General features: G+C 37.0%; 1 protein-coding gene across 2 annotated transcripts in view; it reads left to right on the top strand.

Moving 5' to 3' along the window:
- The window catches only part of ARFGEF1 (ARF guanine nucleotide exchange factor 1), a 175,468-nt gene that overhangs the window by 32,795 nt on the left and 128,388 nt on the right, over positions 1-14,285 (top strand). The gene's annotated exons all lie outside the window — the stretch shown is intronic.

Here is a 14,285-nt window from a genome sequence, read left to right as displayed (position 1 = left end):
AGCCCCAGGAAGTAAGCCCCCAGAGGAAAGAAAAGCAAGCCCTGGGAAGAGAGGACTTGAGCCAGGAGAAGACATGGAGGAATAGAGTCTGCTCCTTAGACATGGCAGAAACCCTGGGGAGAGAGACAGAGCCGTTCACCTGATAGTCTACAGCTGACCTTGTGGAGAGGGCAAAGCCTAGAGGGCCTCATAGTCTGCAGCTGACCTTGTGGAGAAAACAGAGGACCTGAGCCCAGAGAAAAGCAAGGCCTGGGAAGAGACGAACCCAGGAAGCCTGAACCCTTACAGACTTCAACAGTCATCTTGCTCCAACACATGTAAATAGACTTTGTTGAGGGAAGTAATTTATGCTTTATGGCCTGGTATCTGTGAGCTCCTGCCCCAAATAAATATCCTGTATAAAAGCCAGCAGGCTTCTGGTATTTTGCATTAGCAAACCTTTGACTGACTAATACAAGGTGTGAGATAGGGGTCCTCTTTCCTTCTTTTGGCTATGACTGTTTCAGCACCAGTTGTTGAATGGACTGTTCTGCCCGAGCAGTGTGGGTTTGACAGGCTTGTCAAAAATCACTTGACCATACATGTGAGAGTCTGTTTCTGAACCATCAGTTTGGTTCCATTGGTCTGTGTGTCTGTCTTTATGCCAATACCATGCTGTTTTTGCCACTATAACTAGGTAATATGATTTAAAGTCTGGAGTTGAGAGTTTGCTTTTCCTTTTTAAGGTGTTTTTGGTCTATTCAGGACCCCTTACCCTTCCAAATAAGTTCGGTAATCATGTTTTCAATTTTAAAAAAATGGTGGTGGAATTTTTATCAGGATTGCATTGAATCTGTATATCAATTTCAGTAATTGATATCCTAATGATATTTAGTCTTCCTGTCTGTGAGCATGGGCCTTTTTTTATTTCTTTTAACACTGAATTGCAGTTTTTTGAATACAAGCGCTTTACATTGTTGGTTAAGTTTATTCCTGACTATTTGAGTTTTATCTGTCATATTTTATTTTCACCACTCTTTTGACACTTTTAGTTACTTTTATTGATATAATCTTCATTTCTAGACACTCTTCCAGGCCTCTCTCTTCTGTCTTTTCTTTTCAGGCTCTAGCGTACCTTCTAGTATTTCCCGAAAATCTGGTCTCTTGGTTAGAAATTCTCTGTTTCTGTTTATCTGTGAATATTCTAAACTCACCCTCATTTTTGAAAGAATGTCTTGTTGGATGTAAGATTCTTGGCTGGAAGTTTTTCTTTTGTAGTATCTTAAATATATCATACCACTGTCTCCTTGCCTCCATGGTTTCAGGTAGGAAATCAGCAGTTAATCTTCCTGGTTATCCCTTATATGTTATGCATTGCTTTTCTCTTGCTGTTCTCAGAATTCTCTCTTTGTCTTTGGCATTTGACCTTCTAATTACTATATGTCTCAGTGTTGATCTATTTGGATTTTTTTGCATAAGAGTACATTGTGCTTCTTGGACATGGATATCTATGTTCTTTAATAGGGTTGGGAAATTTTTCACCATTATTTCTTCAAATATTCCTTTTCCCTTCTCTTCTTCTGAGACACCCATGACATGTATGTTTGCATGTCTCTTGCTGTTGTTTAGTTTCCTAAGACCTTGTTCATTTCTTTCCATTCTTCATCTGTTCTTTTGTATGTTCACTTTCAGAGGCCATTTATTCAAACTCACCAATCCTTTCTTCTGCCTCCTCAAATCTATTATATGATCCCAGTGTTTATTTACTTTCATTTATTGTGCCTTTCATTCCCATAAGATATGCTATATTTCTATGTATGCCTTCAAGTTTTTCTTTGTGCTCATCCAGTGTTGTCTTAATATCATTAATCTCTTTAGCCATCTCATTGAATTTATTAAGGAGATTTGTTTGACCATCTATGATTAGTTGTCTCAACTCCTTTTTGTCATCTGGAGGCTTATCATGTTCCTTTAACTGGGCCATAGCTTCCTGTCTCTTGGTGTAGATTGTAATTTTTTGTTGGGGTCTTGGCATCTGGATTATTAAGAGTATTTATTCTGGGTGCAGTTTTTCTCTTTAGTTTGGGGCTTTTTGTCCTTTCTCCCTTGCTGGTTGTGCAGTAGGAGCCAAGATTATAATTGGTGCTATAAGCTGTGGAAGCTCAGTCTGTCCTCATTGTGCCAGGGACCAGTGAAGCTTCTCCCAACTTTCTTCTTTGCCAGCGGTAGGGACAGAGTCACCGCTGTGTGGAATAATCCGAGTCATGCAGGCCTGGACTTTAGTTGCCCAGAGAGACTGCTGAAGCTTCATGCCCTTTCTCCTCTGCCTGGGGTGAGGATGGAGCTCTAGGTGTGGGCAGCAGTCTGTGCAGTGCAGGTCCAGGATTACCTCACTTGCCCTGGTAGACTTCTAGTTACTCAGTCTGTACCAGATGTACCTGCATTTACCTATATAGGCTGGTGTCAGGCCTGTCAGCCTTCTCCTTGCCAGAGGTGGGGCTGAAGCCTGGGCTAGGGCTGCAGGCTGATCTGGGTGAAAGAAACCGGTTCCTACCGTCACTGTAATTTTTGGTCAGCCTGGCTTCCCCTCAGGCTGGGGGCAGAGTCAAAATGGCGGCCACCAGCCACTCTCCGACTTGGACAGGTTTAAACTTTAGCTGTTCTTAGGGTTATACTTTAGCCAGCCAGATTTACTAATCATTAGCTGAAATTGGTGGCCAGCCATCTCTTCTCCTTTTTTTCAGAAATGGAGCTTCAAATTCCAGCCACAGAATAGCTCCTGAGTTACTTATGCTATCAAAACAGGATAATCATCAGCCTCCGTGGCTTTGCTGTTAATTTCCCAGAGAGGCTGGGGCAGGTCCCTCAGCTTCCTCCCTCTCGGAGGTGGGGCTGGGGCTTAGGCTAGAGCTCCAGTCTGATCTAGATGGATAGAACCGGTCCCTATCAGCACGGTGATTTTCAGTCCACCCCACTTCCCCTTGTGCCAGGTGTGGAGTTAAGATGGCGGTTACCAGCCTCTTTCTGACTTGGACAGGTTCAAACTTTAACTGTCCTTAGTATTATTCTTTAGCCTGTGGAATTTACTCATCAGTAGCTGAAGTTGGTGCCCAACCATCTCTTCCTCCGCCATATCGGAAGTGGAGCTCTCAATTCCAGCTGCAAAACAGCTCCCAAGGTGGCCTGTGCCTCCAGTGGAGGATGGGCACTGGCCTCCATAGGGAGAAGCCCTCTACTTACGAATATTCTCTGCAGATGGGCATTCTCTCCTTCCATTACTTCAAGGATGTTAAGGATGCTCTTCTTTGTCTCCTGGAGCCCCTAAACAGGTGCTTCAGCTAATTCCAGATAGCTCTGGGTGTTTACTAACTGCCCTGTAACGGGAGCTGACTCTAGGAGCTCCTTACTCTGTTGCCATCTTGCTGGTTGTCTGGTCTGTTTTCTTTTTATTAGGCACTGCCTATATACTCAAGAGATTTTAGCCACTCTATTTGAGAAAGTATCAGGACTCCCCAACATGGGAGCTCAATTTTTGTTGGTTTTTATATGGCTTTCTACCCATCGAGAAAACACTGAATGACTATATAGAAACACATTCATTTTCCATAGTGGTATGGCCCAGGTGTTTCCCTCCCCACACATCTACCTACCACCCACCCCCTGCACCATAGATCGATCCCACAAGAACACTCCTACCATTGTATTCTCATCACAGTCCTCAGCCTCCCCAGAGTCCATCAGGCCACACATTCACCTGTTATATCATCCAGCCCTCTCTCAAGTTCCATGTATTATCCAACCCTATTCCCTCTTCCCACTCACACTCATATTCCAACTGTTGGAGAAAAACGGCACTTACTGGGACATGGAGACTGATATGACCACAGGCAGAGAATTTATTGAGAAGCTCTCCCAATGGAGGGGTTCTGAAGAACAAACTTCAGTCCCCCCACTAGGATTGTGGAGGTCTGAAGAGAGACTTCAGCCCACTCCTGGAAGGAGGAGGATTTGAATTTATACAGGACTTTCCTAGGTGGAGAAATGATAGTTGGTGGGAGGGGGTTGAGGGTCCGAGTGAGGTGCAGGAACCAATAGGAAGCCCTAGAGGTGAATATTTTCCCTGATATGGCTAGAGGATATTGGGTTAGAGAGTTATGGTTTCTTTATCTCCCTCTGATATGCAGGTAGGGAAGTCTCCATTTCATTTTACTCCTGTCTCTATGTGGTTTCTTTGTTTAATCTGTGGGGAAATGCCATGCCCTTAGACACGTAGGTTATGGGGGATGGGATTAGCCTTTCCCCTGTGCATTTCAGGGGAAACTGAGCTACAGCTTGTTAATTATTACAAGCCTCTAACACCAACACTATCAACCCCTTTAACCAGCAGTGAGTTATATATGTGAATGTGGCTAAGAGGGGAAAATTTAGGTTGTATATATGTTACTAGAATAAAACTTAAAGGAAAAAACACGGACTCATACAACACAATGAACCCTGTTGTAAATGATAGACTATAGTTAATAGTACAATTATAAAAATGTTCTTTCATGAATTATAACAAACGTACCACACCAAAAAAACAAAACAATCAGAAGTATTTTTGAGAGAGCTCACTGGCGGTTGTATATTTCAAATTGCAAAGGGAACCTTAATTTTCATCTCAAATCAACCCTAAGACAAGAATGGTATTAGGTTTCAGAAGATTTTATTTCCATATTTATATTCATTAGAGCCTTTCCAACACATTCAGAAGATGTAAGAAAAACTGATTCAAGAGTACAGGTTTTCTTGATGTTTATTAAAATTTCAGTAGTGTTAACTGGTATACCTTTACTTTTCCAAATTCTTGGGTCTATATCCTTTTTATAGTTGGTTATTTTGTCCTTTTCAATTATATTGAAACTTGCCTAAGAACAATGTATATTATTTAGAACTTTTAAGTACTTACTGTTACTTGTTAATGATAGCTTGTGTTGTGTATGTGGGTGATAATGCCCATTAATTAGCTATTTTCTGTTAAAAAGCTAATTAGTGAATTTTTCTGTGCTTATTAGGGACATAGTTCTAGATACTAGATACTAGAGATACTAGGACTCAGCCTTCAAAGAGTATGTAATTTCCTGGGGGAAAACAGATTTGTTGTAAATAGATGTTATGAGCGCTAAATGGGAGTGTGGTAGACACACATGAAATTGATAGAAATCCAAAGTCAGAATCAATTGGTTCTTTCCAGGAGTAATGGTAGGTAGGGGAATGGCTTAGGAACAACTTTATAGAGGGTTCACCCTAAATATCAGGCAGATGAGGATGCTGTAGAAGAACACTACAGGCAGAAGAAAGACTTGAGCATAGAGGTATGAGATACCATAGCTGCATTTGAACTGCAGGAAATTGAGTGAGAGTGTTACTATAGTTTGGTAGAAGGGATGAAGGGAAAAATGAATCTGGGGAAAAAAGCAGTGGCCAGATCATTGAAGACTTTTTAATCCCATGCTAAGGAGTTTAGACTTCTTCTTATAGAAGTAGAGAAATTATGACTTTGCATTTCTGAAAAGGTACTGTTGGCATTATGAAAAATAGATTTCCAGGAATCACTGTGGGCAGTGAGACCAGTTTTAATAAAGCTATTGCCATAGCCTAGGTTTGAATTTGAGGCAGTGAATATGGTGTGCTTCATAACTGTTTTGATGTGAGAAATGAGGAAAGGAAAGCTATTTAGTGTGTCTCTGAGGTTTCTAACAGGAGTGATTTGAGTTTGTTGACTCTGTTCGCCAAAAATGGCAATATAAGAAAATGAGTACGTTTGAGATGAAGGGACGGAGGAAGAAAATGGATTTAGTTGTGGATAAGTTGAGTTTGAGGCACATGTGGGACATTTAGGTAAAGATATTTATCTGACAGTTGTTTATAATGTCACAAAAGCTTAGGAGAGAGATCTGAACTGTAGATAGAGGTTTAGATGTTATCAGAATGTACTTAGCCACTTAGATCCTTTTGGAGAATTGGAAATGTATAATTAAGTTGCACATTAAATTTACTCTCATTCATTGCTTTCTTCAAGACAAATTTGTTAAGTACCATTTGTTCCTGATTTTATACACTAGGCCCAAGGATTATAAAGATATAAAGTATGATTTTGGTTGTTAAGGAGCAAATTTGGGGGGATGACACAAATATTTTAATATAAAGTAAGTGCTCTGACAGTGATAAGCAGAGGAAGCTATGGGACTAGTGAAGTGTAATTAGATAAGCTTGGAAGTACAGAAGAGACTCCTTGGAGATGATAGTTGAGTTTAATCTGAAAGATGAGTATGTGTTTGCAGGAAATGATGTATGGGAAAAAGTATTCTGGGTGAGCATCATTAGGTAAGGCATGAATAGCTGAAAAAAACATGAAGTTTTGGAGAGAGTTGCCCAGAAGATTGTCATTTTACAAGTTTTAAATGTGCAGCAGAAATGGTTAGAGATGAGACTCATGGATAGTGTTACAGGTAGTGGTGAAGAACATAGATGGAGAACTAATGGAAGATTTTCTGTTGGGGAGTGTCATAGAACATATGACTGAAGCTGAGTCTCAAAAGACTCTTGTTTCTAAGAATTTATGTATTGCACTAATTTCTTCATATGTGAAATCCTAAAATATTCTTTTACGTCTGCTTTATTTCATTTTACATGATGTCTTGTAGCATGTAGCAGTGTATCAGAACAATGTTTCTTTTTATAGCTGATAACATTTCATTGTACTGTATGTATTTACCATATTTTCTTTATTCATTCAACTGCTGATGGACACTTTGAGTTGCTTCCATCTTTTGACTGTTGTGAATAATGCTGCTCTGAACATTTGTTGTAAAAATATCTAAGTCCCTGCTTTCATTCTTATATTCCTGAAAGTGGGATTGCCAGGTCATATGGTAATGAGGAACCTCCAAATTGTTTTCCATAATGATTGTATCATTTTGTATTCCTACCCACAATGCACAAATGTTACTGTTTACCTGCATCCTTGTCAACACTTGGTACTTTACATTTTAAAAAATAGCCATTCTAGTGGACGTGAACTAGTATCTCATTTTGCTTTTGTTTTGCATTTCCCTAATGACTGATGACGATGAGCATCTCTTCATGTTTTTATTGGCTATTTGTATATCTTTTTTGGAGAAATGTCTATTTAGGTCCTTTGCTAGTTGTAGGTGTTTACTTATTCTGGATATTAATCCCATATCAGATATTGATTTCCAACTATTTTTTCCAATTCTCTATGCTGTCTTTTCACTTTTGGTGATGTCCTTTGAGGCAAAAAAGTTATTAATTTTGATGAAGTCCAAATTATCTACTTTTTCTTTTGCTGCTTGTATACTGTTTAAAAGTTTTTTTCCTTTTAATATATATTCTAGATACAAGTCCTTTGCCAGATACATGGTTTTTAAATAGTTTCTGTAGTTTATCTTTTTCTTTTAATAGTACCTTTCACAGAGCTGGGCTTTTAATCTTGATGAAGTCCAATTTGTCGGTTTTTTCTTTTATGCATGATACTTTTGGTATAATATCTAAGAAAATTTTCCGTAATCCAAGCTCACAGAGTTTCTGATAGGTTTTCTTCTAAAGATTTTGTAGGTTTCTCTGATCCATTAGATCAACGGATCCATTCCAAGACATCTTTGATCCATTTTGAGTTAATTTTTGTATGTAAGGTTTCGGTCAAGTTTTTATTTTTTGTATATTGTCTTAGTTTGCCAGACTGCTGTTACAAATATTACAATATAGTGGATTGATTTAAACAACAAGTGCTTATTGTCTCATGGTTTTGGAGACTAGAAGGCTTGCTTCCTCCTGGGATTGGTAGCATTTTGGTGCTGGCTTGCTGCAATCCTTGAAATTCCTTGGTTGACATCTCTCCTTCACATCATATGGTGAGGTCATCTTTCTCATTTCTTTGACTTCTGGGTCCTCTTTATAAGGCCTTTGGTAATCTGGATGAGGACTCATCCTCTATTCATTTGGGCCAATTCTTAACTAAAAATAACATCTTTCAAAGGTCCTATTTATAGTGGGCTCATACCCACAGGGATGTGGATTAAGATCCTATGTTTGTTGGGGTATATAATCCCACGTTGATAGACACGTTGATATCTAATTATTCCATCATCAGTTTGTGGAAAGGATTATCCTTTCTCCATTGGATTGCCTTTACAACCTTGTCAAAAAACAGTTGGGGGGCAGGGATGTGGCTCAAGTGGTTGAGCACCTGCTTCCCACATATGAGGACCTGGGTTCAATCTCTGGTGCCTCCTAAAAACATAAGCAAAACAACAAGCAGATGGAAACACTGACTTGGGGAAGCTGATGTGGCTCAGGAGTTGGGCGCTAGCTTCCCACATGTCGGGTCCCAGGTTCAGTCTGGCCCCCCTGGTACTTCTAAAAAAAAACAAAAAGAAAACCACAAAAAAACAGGTGGGTACATTTCGATGGGCCCATATCTGGACTTTTTTCTGCTCCATTGGTCTGTGTGTCCCTTAGCCAGTACCACACTGTTTTGTTTATTGTAACTATATTAAGTCTTAAAATTGAATATTGTGATTCCTTCAGCTTTATTCCTCTTTGTCAGAATTGTTTCAGAATTCTCTTCTGTTTCATTTGCTTTTCCATCTAAATTTTATCATAAACTTGTATATAAACAATAAATTCAGGATTTTGGCTGGCAGTGGGTTAAATCTGTAGATCAGCATGGAGACAATTTAAATCTTCTGTTTTGAGTCTTCTGATTGATGAACACACAGTATGTCTTTCCATTACTTTAATTCTTCTTTGATTTCCTCCATCTGCACAGTTTCAATATACAGATCCTGTACATGCTTTATTTGGTTTATACTTAATTTCATTTTTAAGTGAGCTATTATATTGGTTTTGGTTTCCAATTGTTCATTGTTATTAGATAGAAATATATTGATTTTTGTGGGTTGTGACCTTGCTAAATTCACTTATAAGTTCCAGGAGTTATGTGTATATGTTTAAGATTTCTTGTATTTTCTACTAATACAATGTCATCTGTGAATAAGAATAATTTTATTTTCTTACTCTCCAGGCTATATGCCTTTTTTTCTTTTCCTTGCCCTATTGCACTGATTGGGCTATCAGTACAAAGTTGAATACAAGTGGCGAGAAGGAATGTCCTTGCCTTGTGTGTAATCTTAAGGGGAAAGCATTCAGTTTTTACCATTAAGTATGATGTTAGCTGTAGGTTTTTTATAGCTGCTTTTTTCCATTCAGTCCCACTGTTGTCAGGGCGATGTCCTGCTGCCTGGTGAAGCTTGGAAGTTTGAGTCTCAGCCCACTGACACTGCAGGTACAAGTTTTCCTTTAGACTTTGACTGGAGTATGGCAGGTATTATCAAAAAAGTTTTCTACTCAGCTGGCTGTTCTTTTCTCTGTCCTTTCCCTAGAGGGAGATGACTTTTGGGGGAAATATATATATATTTTTTCGTTCTGTGCCTGTTGGTGGTTACAAGTTGCAGGCTTCTCCAGTGCCCCCTCCAGGATATATGGGAGTCACAAAGAAAACCCAGGAAGTTCACTGCTCTGTTGTTTCTCAAGTCCCAAGGTCCATAGACAGTTTGCTGTCTTCTTTCTACCATTCAGAGTCTTCTTAGGTTTGTTTTTGTTATTGTTAATTAAATTGTCTCTGGTATGCATGAATGTTGAGAAAAAAACAAAAGAACAAGTGAGACTTAGAATAAGAAAAGGACCAGCTTTTTCTTTTTGTTTTCTTTGTACTGTTCAAATAGATGGACTGATGTGGAAAAAACCCTGACAATCAGTTTTTTTTCCTAAATCTGAATTTAGAATAAATTCTAAATTAAAATGGCTCTACCATTCATTATGTGATGAAATAATTAACTCTCTGTGGGTCTCTTTTCTTTATTTGTAATGCCTACTTCATTATTTGTAATGCCTGCTTCATAGGGTTATTACAGGATTAAGTGAGACATTATATACAGCCAATAAATGTTTTTCCCCTATATTTTGATTAACAGGGATATGTATATACCCTCTATGTTTCACACCATCTGTATCTATTTATGTAATATTAGACCAGTTGCTTAAATTACTTGTTAAACTGTTACAGTTAACAGGAAAATCTATGGAAGTGAACACTTAAATACTTGTATACTGTTATGCATTATATGTTAATAAAAAGCTTATACTAAAAATGGGTATATAGGAAAAAGTACTATACACGTTATTAAAATGTTAACTGGTGTTATTTCTGGGTGATGGGATTATGAGTGATGTGTTTTTCTCCTTTATACATTTCTATATTTTTCAGATTTTCTAAAATGATTGTGGGTCACTTTTATAATTTTTAAAAACATATTTAAAAAGTAGCTTAATACTGAAGTATTTATGGATTAAATAGTAGGCCTGGAATTTGGTTTAATTTAATCCATTGGGGAAGGGGAGTATGAAGTGCATGGGCCTATAGATGAAACAAGATAATAATTGTAGGTAGACAGTAGGACACATTATACTATTACTTACTTTTGAATATGTTGGAAACTTCCATAATGAAAAAAGTTTTAAAAGCTGTCAAAGTAAAAGAGTACTTTATGAAATGGGAGACTTAATAAAGGCTGAAGTATAAGGTGACAAAGAATTTTTGGACAAAATAAGTGTCTCCTTATTATAGAGCATACTAGTATTTCACAGTTGCAAAGTATTGTGGTGGTGAGTCACTTTTTGTTCTGTGCTTATAGGCACCTACATTTTGGTTGAACTGCTTTTGCTGAGCCGCTAAGTTATAGAATGTTCATGACATGTCATTTCTTTTCTGTTCCCTACAACACTTCCTTCATTCCAGTCACATATATGGATTTGGATGCTTTTTAATATTACTTTGTTGAGGTGTGTTTTACATATTGTTTAATTCATTTCAATGATATTTTTAGTAAATTTACTAACTTGTGTAACTATCACCGTAAATCAGTTTTAGAACCTTCCATAACTCAAGTAAAATCCCTTCTTTCTATTAACTCTTAACCTCTATTCCCACCCCAGACAAATACTGCTTTCTGTCTCCTATAGAGTTGCCTTCCTGGGCATTTTATATAAATAGAATCATATAATATTGTTCTTTAGTGTATGACATTTCTTAGCATAACATTTTTATAGTCTGTTCGTGTATCAGTAATCCATTTTTATTGTGCACTAGCATTTCATTGTATGGGATTGATATATCACATTATGTCTATCTAGTCACTAGTTGGTGGACATTTAGATTGCTTCCAATTTTGGACTATTATGAATAATGCTGCTAACAAAATTTGTGTACACGTCTTTTAAGTAGATGAACAGGTACTTGAGTGTAATTGCTGGGTCATGTGACAGTTTATATTTAACTTTTTCAGAAATAGTCCAACTGTTTTCCAAAGTGGTGGCAGCATATTTTAGCCCTTCCAGCAGTCTGTAAGAGTTTACATTTCTGTCTTCACCAACATTGTTACTATATGCCTTTTTTATTATAGTCATGCTAGGGGGTGTGAAATAGTATCTTGTGGTTTTGATTTGTATTTCCTTAATGATTAATGATATTGAAATTTTTCATATTCTTATTAGCCATTCATATATTCTTGGTATAATGTTTTCTGAAATATTTTGCCCGTTTTTTGATTGAGTTGTTTATCACCTTATGATGGAACAAAGTTCCACACTCATTCGACAGTCTGTCTCTTCTGGCTTGTCATTCTTTCTTCAGTTCCTTGTCCTTCCCTAATCCTTTTTGTCCTTCAGGGTTTTGTTCAAATACCACTTTCTTTGTGAGGGTGTCCCTGATTATCTATTACTTATTATTTCCAATTCTCTTGCTCTCTCATACACTTAAATTTTGTTCCTTTTAGTGCTTGCTTTTTTAAAAAAGAGAAAGCTCTTGGCATTTCTGGACTTAAAATTTGCAGTTTAGATTACTGAGCTTCCTGATAAGAATATAGTAATTTGTGATTTTTCTGAGGCACAAATTTAAATCATGTATGCGCTAATTTTCAAGGAATTGAGTCACTTGGCTAATAGCTGAGTTTAGTCACTACCTAGGAGCATAGCAGCTTTGTTTCTCCTTGTGGCACAAATTATTTGCCATAGATATATTTATGGATTTTAGGATTTTTTTAAAGGTCTTCATACTATCCTTTTAAAAATATCAGTGGCGTGAAATTATTCTGAATGCTTTCATTGTTTCATGTTTAAATTATATCCTCTACCAGATGTTAGGATCAGTCATTTATTCATTCAGCAATCATTTATTGTCTGCAGTCAGTGTAGTATTGCAGTTAAGATGTGTCTTAGGGGAGCAGATGTAGCTCAGTAGTTGAGTGCCTGCTTCCCATGTACAAGGTTCCGTGTTTGATCCCTAGTACCTCCTAAAAACAAAACTAACAATCAGACAAACGAAAAAAGTCAGCTCTCCTTAGGAAATGTATGTAGCTCAGTGGTTGAATGCCTGCTTCCCATGTAAGAGGTCCTGGGATCATCCCCAGTGCCTCCTAAAAAAAAAAAGATGTGTCTTTGTTTCCCAGGGCTGCTGTAATAAAGTACCACAAACTGGGAGGCTTGAAACAAAAGAAATTTATTGTGTCACAGTTCTGGAGGCAAGAAGTCTGAAATCAGCCTGTGGGTAGGCCATGCTTCCTCTAAATCTGTAGGGAAGAATCTGTTCCATACCTCACTTCTGGAAGTAGCCAGCCAACAGTCCTTGACTTTTTCTGCCTCAGTTGTTACATTGTTTCCTCTGGTCCAAATTTCCACTTCTTATAAGGACACCAGTCTTATTGGATAAGGGCCCACTCTGCTCTAGTATGACCTCATTTTCATTTGCCTAATTCCATTTATAACAACCCTATTTCCAAATGTGGTCACATCTTGAGGTACTGGGGGTGAGCACTTAATTAAGCCTGTAATTTTGGAAGATGCACTTTAACCCATAACAAGAACTTTGGCCCTGTCACTAAGAATGATCACTTACATACCTTATCTGTTTTTTCATTCATAAATAGGAACAATAATAATAACATATTTCATAAAGTTGCTGAGATATTTTAAGACACCTTTAGTAGTACTTGGCACAAGGTTAACTGCTCATTAGACATTAACTGTTATGTGATAAGAATGAAAGATGCATTAGTAAGACTGTCAGGGGCCCTTTTCTTATATAGTTTATAATTTGGTGGGAGATACAGACATAGAGCAAGTTATTAGATAAATGAAAATACCACTAAGGAAAAATACAGTCTTTGTGGAAGTACACAGTAATGGGAACTAAACCAGAATGTTTGTGTGTGGCGGGGACTATCTATACCATGTCCCTATTTTTCTGTGTTGCTAATAGAGGAAATTATTGGTTAATTGAGAGAAAAGAGGTCAGAAGTACCATGGATCAAAACTCTATGGGAGGTTTTGACGCAGATAATTCAATTTCATTCAATCCTTCAATGAAACCATTGTTTGAGGGAGTAGATTTAAAAGACTTTAATAGTATTCATGTGTACATTTTTTGTCATATTATGAAAATTGTATTTCCAGAAATGTGGTTATCAGTATGTGTTAGTTCAGTTAGGAATGTGAAAATACATTTTCAAAATCTACAGTGTATTTTGGAATGGCAGGATAAAGCAGTATAAGTTTTGACATACTAATTTTGAGAATTGCAAATTTGGTATTTTCATATGTGCTCGTGATGGACTTTGATTTGTAAGTCATTCTTCAAGGTTCATGGTTTAATCACTTGTAGTATAATATGCTGGACTGTAAGAAAATTTGGCATTTAACTTAAAACATTCGATTCTTTATCAGCTATTTCTTATTTCTTGTACTTTAAAAAGTACATACAAATATAAACAAACAAAAAAATACAAATATATGTAAGTAAAATTTTACTAGTTTAGATTAAGATACTTTGGAGATTCTTTAGAAAGATAGTTTCTTTTGTGCATATTTTATAACTAGTAGTACCTTTTGACAAAATATTATAAATTAAATTTTGATTATATAAAATGGGTTAATGACTACTACAGGCATAATTTATTTATGCACCAGATACATTTTTGGAAAATTCTCTATAGTGTAGCTATTTGGAGGTTAAATAATTTTCCCTTCATTTTTATTTTAAGATTACTTTCATGGGAAAACATTTTTCACAATACAAAAATCTCAGTAAAAAAATACAGATTTTTAAAAAGTAACATTTTAAAGAGTACTGAAATTTGAAGATAATTTTTGTGGATTTAAATATAATAGATAAGGAGGTCACAGTATTTAAT

Source organism: Dasypus novemcinctus, chromosome 14, assembly GCF_030445035.2.
Source record: "Dasypus novemcinctus isolate mDasNov1 chromosome 14, mDasNov1.1.hap2, whole genome shotgun sequence".
Taxonomy (NCBI): domain Eukaryota; kingdom Metazoa; phylum Chordata; class Mammalia; order Cingulata; family Dasypodidae; genus Dasypus; species Dasypus novemcinctus.
The sequence above is the reverse complement of the archived record's forward strand: the minus strand, read 5'-3'. Positions and strand labels throughout refer to the sequence as shown.